A 5,951-nucleotide genomic window follows, 5' to 3' on the forward strand; every position below is an offset into this window, starting at 1 on the left:
CCCAATGAATGGGAATTCTCCCTTCAACATCCCAAACAAGGAGGCTTGAACGACAGGGAACTAGCCATGCAATTGGAAGGGAGCTGGCCTTGCCATCGGGAGCCAGCGATGTGACAGTGACAAGCTACTTAACCTCTGAGCACAGCAGTCAAGAGAGTGGTCCATGTCTTGCCTGCATCACAGCTCTGTTATTAGGAGCAGGGGAGGCCCAAGTGAGAGGGCTTACATGGGAAGCACTTTGCAAACCTGAAATCCTCCCTCACCTGATGACACGCCTCCGGCTTTCTTCCTGCCCCACTTTCTTTGGCCCTCCTCTGGCTCCTCAATGCCCAAGCACAATGCAGGGGCTTAATAAATGTTTATGGGGGCAGCTAGGTGGAGCAGTGGATAGAGCACCAGCCCTGGAGTCAGGAGTACCTGAGTTCAAATCTGGTCTCAGACACTTAACACTTAATAGCTGTGTGACCCTGGGAAAGTCACTTAAGCCCAATTGCCTCACTAAATAATAATAATAATAAAATAAAACTTTAAAAAATGTTTATGGACCACATGACCTGAAAGCTGCATTAGGAGCTGTTGGTTATTCTTGTCATTATCAGTATGAGGGATCCCATCTCGTGGGACAGCTCTCATTCTTCTTGAGAATGAGCTGGTCCCTCCAGGTATCCAGGCACCATGTCTATGACAAGCTCAAAAATTCCCCATGGCTGCAAAGACATTAACAAATAACAAAGACTGCCAGTTCTCAGATGAAGTAACCCTGGGCATGTGGGTCAGGCACAGGCTAGTGGGACAAACACTAGACAGAAATACAGAGGCCTGCTGTCTATTCCTGGCTCCCCTGCCAATGAGTAATATGCCCTTGGGTAAGGCCCACCCCCTCTGGGCCAGATAAGAACTGCCCTGACTACATCACAGTGCTATTCAGAAGATCGATTGTAGTAACATGAACGAGAGCAGAAATTATATCAATATGCAATATCATTATAATTGTTATCAACAGCAATAGTCACTTTTCCAGCATCTGTTCCAGTGACTGATGGAACTTGACCCTCACTCTCCAGAATGCCCAGGTGGTTTCTCATTTCATGTGTTGCAGTACCCAAGTATTGGTGCCTTGCCTTGTTCCTTGTTACTCCTAATGCTCTCCCACATCATGGCTTCCTGGAAGACTCAGCTCAACTTCCTGACAACTGCTACCACTCCTCTCCTTCCCCCCAAGACCTTGTGTTCATTGTCTACATGGAGAAGGAATATTTGTCTTCCTTAGACTGTGAGCTCCTTGAGGGCAGGCATGGTTTGCCTTTTGTCTTTGTATCTCCAGCACCTAGCACAGTGCTTGACACAGTGAGCACTCGATGATGTTTGTGGATGGACCAAATGACTGATTCCCTTCCCATTGTCATCCATCCTCACCTCTAGGACCTCTGGCACTGAAGGCACCCATTCCCTTTTCAGAGAGCTCTGACTTCTGGAATGACAGAAGAGCATTAGTAGAGCAGACTTCAGGGGTCACCTCGTCCCCCCAGACCCCCAACGGTGTTCTCTAAGATCTCTTCCTGCTCTCAGGTTTGAGCCTAAAGCCTTCTATCTACCTTTGCTCCTAGATAAACCCTAGACTGGACAACGTCTCTCCTCCGCACAGCCTGGTCTGTGGGTTACTCCTGTAGCTGGACTGTCAGGAAATTGCCAACATGCATCTTTGGGAAATCTTTCAATGCACCCATCCTTCTGCCCCAGCAGGCAGCCTAAACAAAATCTTTTCTACAACAAATAATAATGAAACAACTTAAGATTTCTCAGAAAACTGGCTCATTGGCTTTTTAGCCACTAGGTGGTGTTGGTAGCCATTCACTAGAATCAGACTCATCCTGTGGTTTGCACATAAAACAACCTTATTAAGCACCTACTATGTTCCAGGCACCCTGTAGGCTAGGTGGACAAGAAAGGAAAACGCAGAAGATATTACCTAGGAAACTGGAGCATGGTTGGTGCCCTTGACAGAAATAGGGCAGTTCAGAAGATGGGAAGGTTTGTGGGGAAAGAGAATGATTTCTGAGAATCCTGGGTATGTGGGGAGAGGCGTGAGCCAAGCCTGGAAAGGGTGGTTGGTGCCAGGCTGCTGAGATGGAGGAGAGCCAGGAGGGAGAGAGGGAGGGAGGCCTCAGAGTTAGATGCCCTCTCCTAGAAGGTTAGCTGAAAGCAAGAGTTGATTTATAGAAAATTCTGTCCAGGTGAATTTGTGGAGCAGTTTTCATGACAAGTGGGAGGGGGAGTGCAGGAGAGCTGCGTTCTGGTTCTGACCTGGTCCTGATCTCACTGGTGATGGGGCCTGGGCTTTCCAATCTGATAAGTGAAGAGACTGGACCTATGAATTACCAAGTCACTCCCAGCTCTGATGGGCTATGCTTTCAGTTCTGATTCGTGGCAAAAAGACCAGTGGACTTGAGGTTAGGGGACCTCTGGGGATCTTGACTTTGCTCCTTACCAGCTGTGTGGCTGTAGGAAAATCACTGTATCCCTCTGGGCTCCACTTCTTTCACTTGTGAGCAAGGACAACAACCCATCCTTTCTGCTCCCTCCCAGGGTGGTTGTGAGGAAAGTACTTTGTAAACACTACAATCAGGTCACCATGGGAGCTGTTTGTACAATGCTGTGGCTGCAGGACCCAGCCTGTTCCTTCTCAGAGCTGACTTTCAAACCTGAGCCCCTACAAGAATTCCACCCCTTCCTTCTGGGGCCTTTAGCAGGAGGTCCGAGGGGCCTTGGAAGACGGGTCTTGGGAAGCGACTTGGGTCTTGGCCGACGACTTAGCTTTCCCAGGTATGTGCTGGGAAAGATGTGCCACTCCTCCTTCACTCTGTCAGCCACAGTCATAGCCCTGGGAGAAGAGCAGCTAGTGAGTGCCCCATGGGGCAGGGAACTGGATGGGCCTCCCTTCCTCCTTCCCTTGGGAGCCTCTCTCTGCCTCTCACAGTTTCTCACAGCCAACTTAGCAAGCCTTGACACATTACTAGGCACAAGGAGTACAAAGACGAAAATGGGAAGTGGTCCCTTCCCCTCAAGGACCTCCTGTTTAGCTCCAGGACAGACACCTCTCTCCAAGGAGTTGATTGTGCACAAGAAAGTAAATGCCAAGTGTACACAGAGGTATGCCCGGTAATGCCTGAAAGGAGGAAGTTCTAATGAATGGGGGGATCCCAAAGGTAGCCCAGCAGAAAGAGCTCAGGATCCAAAAAGATAAATGAGAGAAGGAGGGCATTCCAGGCATAATGGCTCACTGGTCAAGGGCAGGGAGGTGGGAGATGGGACAGGTTGTGGGAGGTAGCAGCCAGGTCAGGTCACTTTGGGGTAGAGAGGAGGTGAAGGGCTGTTGTGTGGAAGGCCAGATTGAGGAGGACCCTAAATGCCATGCCAGCCAAGGAGTTTGAATGTTATCCCTGCTAAGCCCTAGAGGGCCCTGGGAGGGGACAGTCAAAGGAAGCCACTTCCAGTGACCCCCAGAAACTTCCAGAGACAAACCTCTGGAGTTCTCACATTTGGGGGGCTCAGGGGAGGCTGAATGGCTCGGCTTGGCCTCACTTTGACATCATTCAGTGGGCTCTGGGCAGTCCCATCCCTATGCCCCTTTCTCTGGTGCTTTAAGGTCTTCTACAAAGCATTAACCCTGGCAGGGAAGGCAGGAGACCAGAGGCTATCACCCCCATCTCACAGGGGCAGGGACTGAGTCTCCTCCCACTAGGGGATTCCATCCCACCTCCAAAGGCCACTGCTTATGGGCCCATGTCATTCCACTCTATGCCTCCTGGCATCTGCACAACCACCCATCCCAGCCCCTGTTGTACCACAGGTGCCAGGGGTGGGATTGGAATCCCAGTCCTCACTCTGATTATAGCCCTAAGTCTCACCCTGAGCACAGACAGGGACACTGTGATCTGAGCAGAGCACCAAGAGCCCACCCAGAGCTTTCCCCATTGACTCAGAGAGCCTGGCATCTGTCTAGACTGGCCCCAGCATCTTGCTTCACAGGCCGGGTGGCTGAATCTCCAAGTAGGTGTGGGTGTGCCCCTGGGGCTGAAGATGCCATTCTTGTGGGACCCAAGATAACTCTGTGTTGTGACTTGGGCCTCCAGCTCAGGGAATGTCATAGGACAACTTTATCTTGTGGAGCCATGAACTGGGTTAGAGGTTAAGTAACACTCGCTCTGGGACAGGATCCTGTTCTTTTATTCCAACTTCTTAAGACCTCTTGTTTTTGTTTGGTACCAGATGGGTGACCTCATCCTTGTAGGGGCTCCCAGTAAGCTACTTCCCTCCCCCAAGATACCTCAGCCTGGTTTGTTTTCTCCGAACTGCTGTATTGTCTTTTGGGGGCAAGATGAAACCATGCCAGGCTGGTAGCAGTAGATGGAGAGGGCCATAGTCATTAGGGGTCTGATGTGGCCAATGCCTGGCTTGGAGCTGGAGCTCAGAGATCACAAGTTCAAGGTGAAAGGCCAGAAACCTGGCACCAGGGGCCTGGCCAACAGGCTGAATGAGCTCCCAGGAAACAGCCGATGGCTCATTTCATTGGGCTCCCCAGGGCAGGAGCCTCCTTCCAAGTTCTCAAGGCCCCAGGGACTAGTGTGTGCTCAGACCCACGGGTGAATTTTCCCAGTGGCCCTCTTGTGCTTTTGAAAACATTCCTCCCCATTGCCTGTCTCCTACCCTGGGGACCCACCTTTGGCAACAGAGATTTAAAGACAAAAAGAAAAGTAGACAGCCCAGTAAAACCTGTCCACTCATCCAAGGGGCCCAGGCCTGACTGCTGGCTGAGATCCATAGTGGGAGGAAGGGCTTGCAAGGAAGGGAAAACCCTTCAGGACAGCAAGCAGTGGCAGCATGGACACTGTGAGAAGCTGACCTTGGGCTTCTCTGGGTGTAGCCCATAGATCCTGGGACCTGGAAGGCTGGGTCTACAGTGCCCACACACGTTGATTAAGCACTTCCTGTGTGGCAGGCATTAGGAATACAAAGAAAGGCAACAAAATAAAGTGAGACACAATACATGGGGTGAGGGGGGTAGGACCCCAGGAGGAGTGCCCTATTGCCTTAGCCTTTGCCTCCCACCCCACATTGGGCTGCTTGTTGTAAGGGTATTACTCAGCACATGCCTAAAGTAAATTCTTCCTTTGACTTGTCTCATTAAAGGAGCTGTCCCAAGAGCTGGGGTCCTGGTCCCTCTTACCCCAATAATGAAGTCTGGGCAGCAGCCAGACCCTCACACTGGGACTGTAGGCAGGCAGTGGATAAAAGGCAGGAGCGTTCATCTTAATACTCTTCTCTCCTTTTATCTAAACATTTCCCTTCATTACAGCTCAGATTATCTCTACCCAGGGGCTTCCCAAAGCTCTTTTCACAAGTTAAATAACATAGGATTACATAGCTCCCTCTCTGCCTTGTGGCCTGCACCTGAATTGGTAAAAAATTCTATGCTTCCCTCCCTGTGCCCCCCTTTTCAAAAGCAGGAGCAGCATCCCTCAGAACTAGGTTTCTTCCCAGTGCTTGGGAAGGTCTGGGGACCCTTCCCACAATCTGTTTTTAAATGCATAAAATAAAATATGCAAGATTACAAAGGAAACCACCTGTGATGGTGAAATACAATTAAACAATACTTTTTTTTTTTTTTTAGGCTGGGCAATGAGGGTTAAGTGACTTGCCCAGGGTCACACAGCTAGTAAGTGTCAAGTGTCTGAGGCCGGATTTGAACTCAGGTACTCCTGACTCCAGGGCTGGTGCTCTATCCACTGCACCACCTAGCTGCCGGGGCAGGAGTACCTGAGTTCAAATCCGGCCTCAGACACTTGACACTTACTAGCTGTGTGACCCTGGGCAAGTCACTTAACCCCAATTGCCTCACTAAAAAAAAAAAGTTCTACTTCCAGTTAAGAGACCCTGCTTCAGGGGAACAG

This window comes from Dromiciops gliroides, chromosome 5, assembly GCF_019393635.1.
Source record: "Dromiciops gliroides isolate mDroGli1 chromosome 5, mDroGli1.pri, whole genome shotgun sequence".
Taxonomy (NCBI): Eukaryota; Metazoa; Chordata; class Mammalia; order Microbiotheria; family Microbiotheriidae; genus Dromiciops; species Dromiciops gliroides.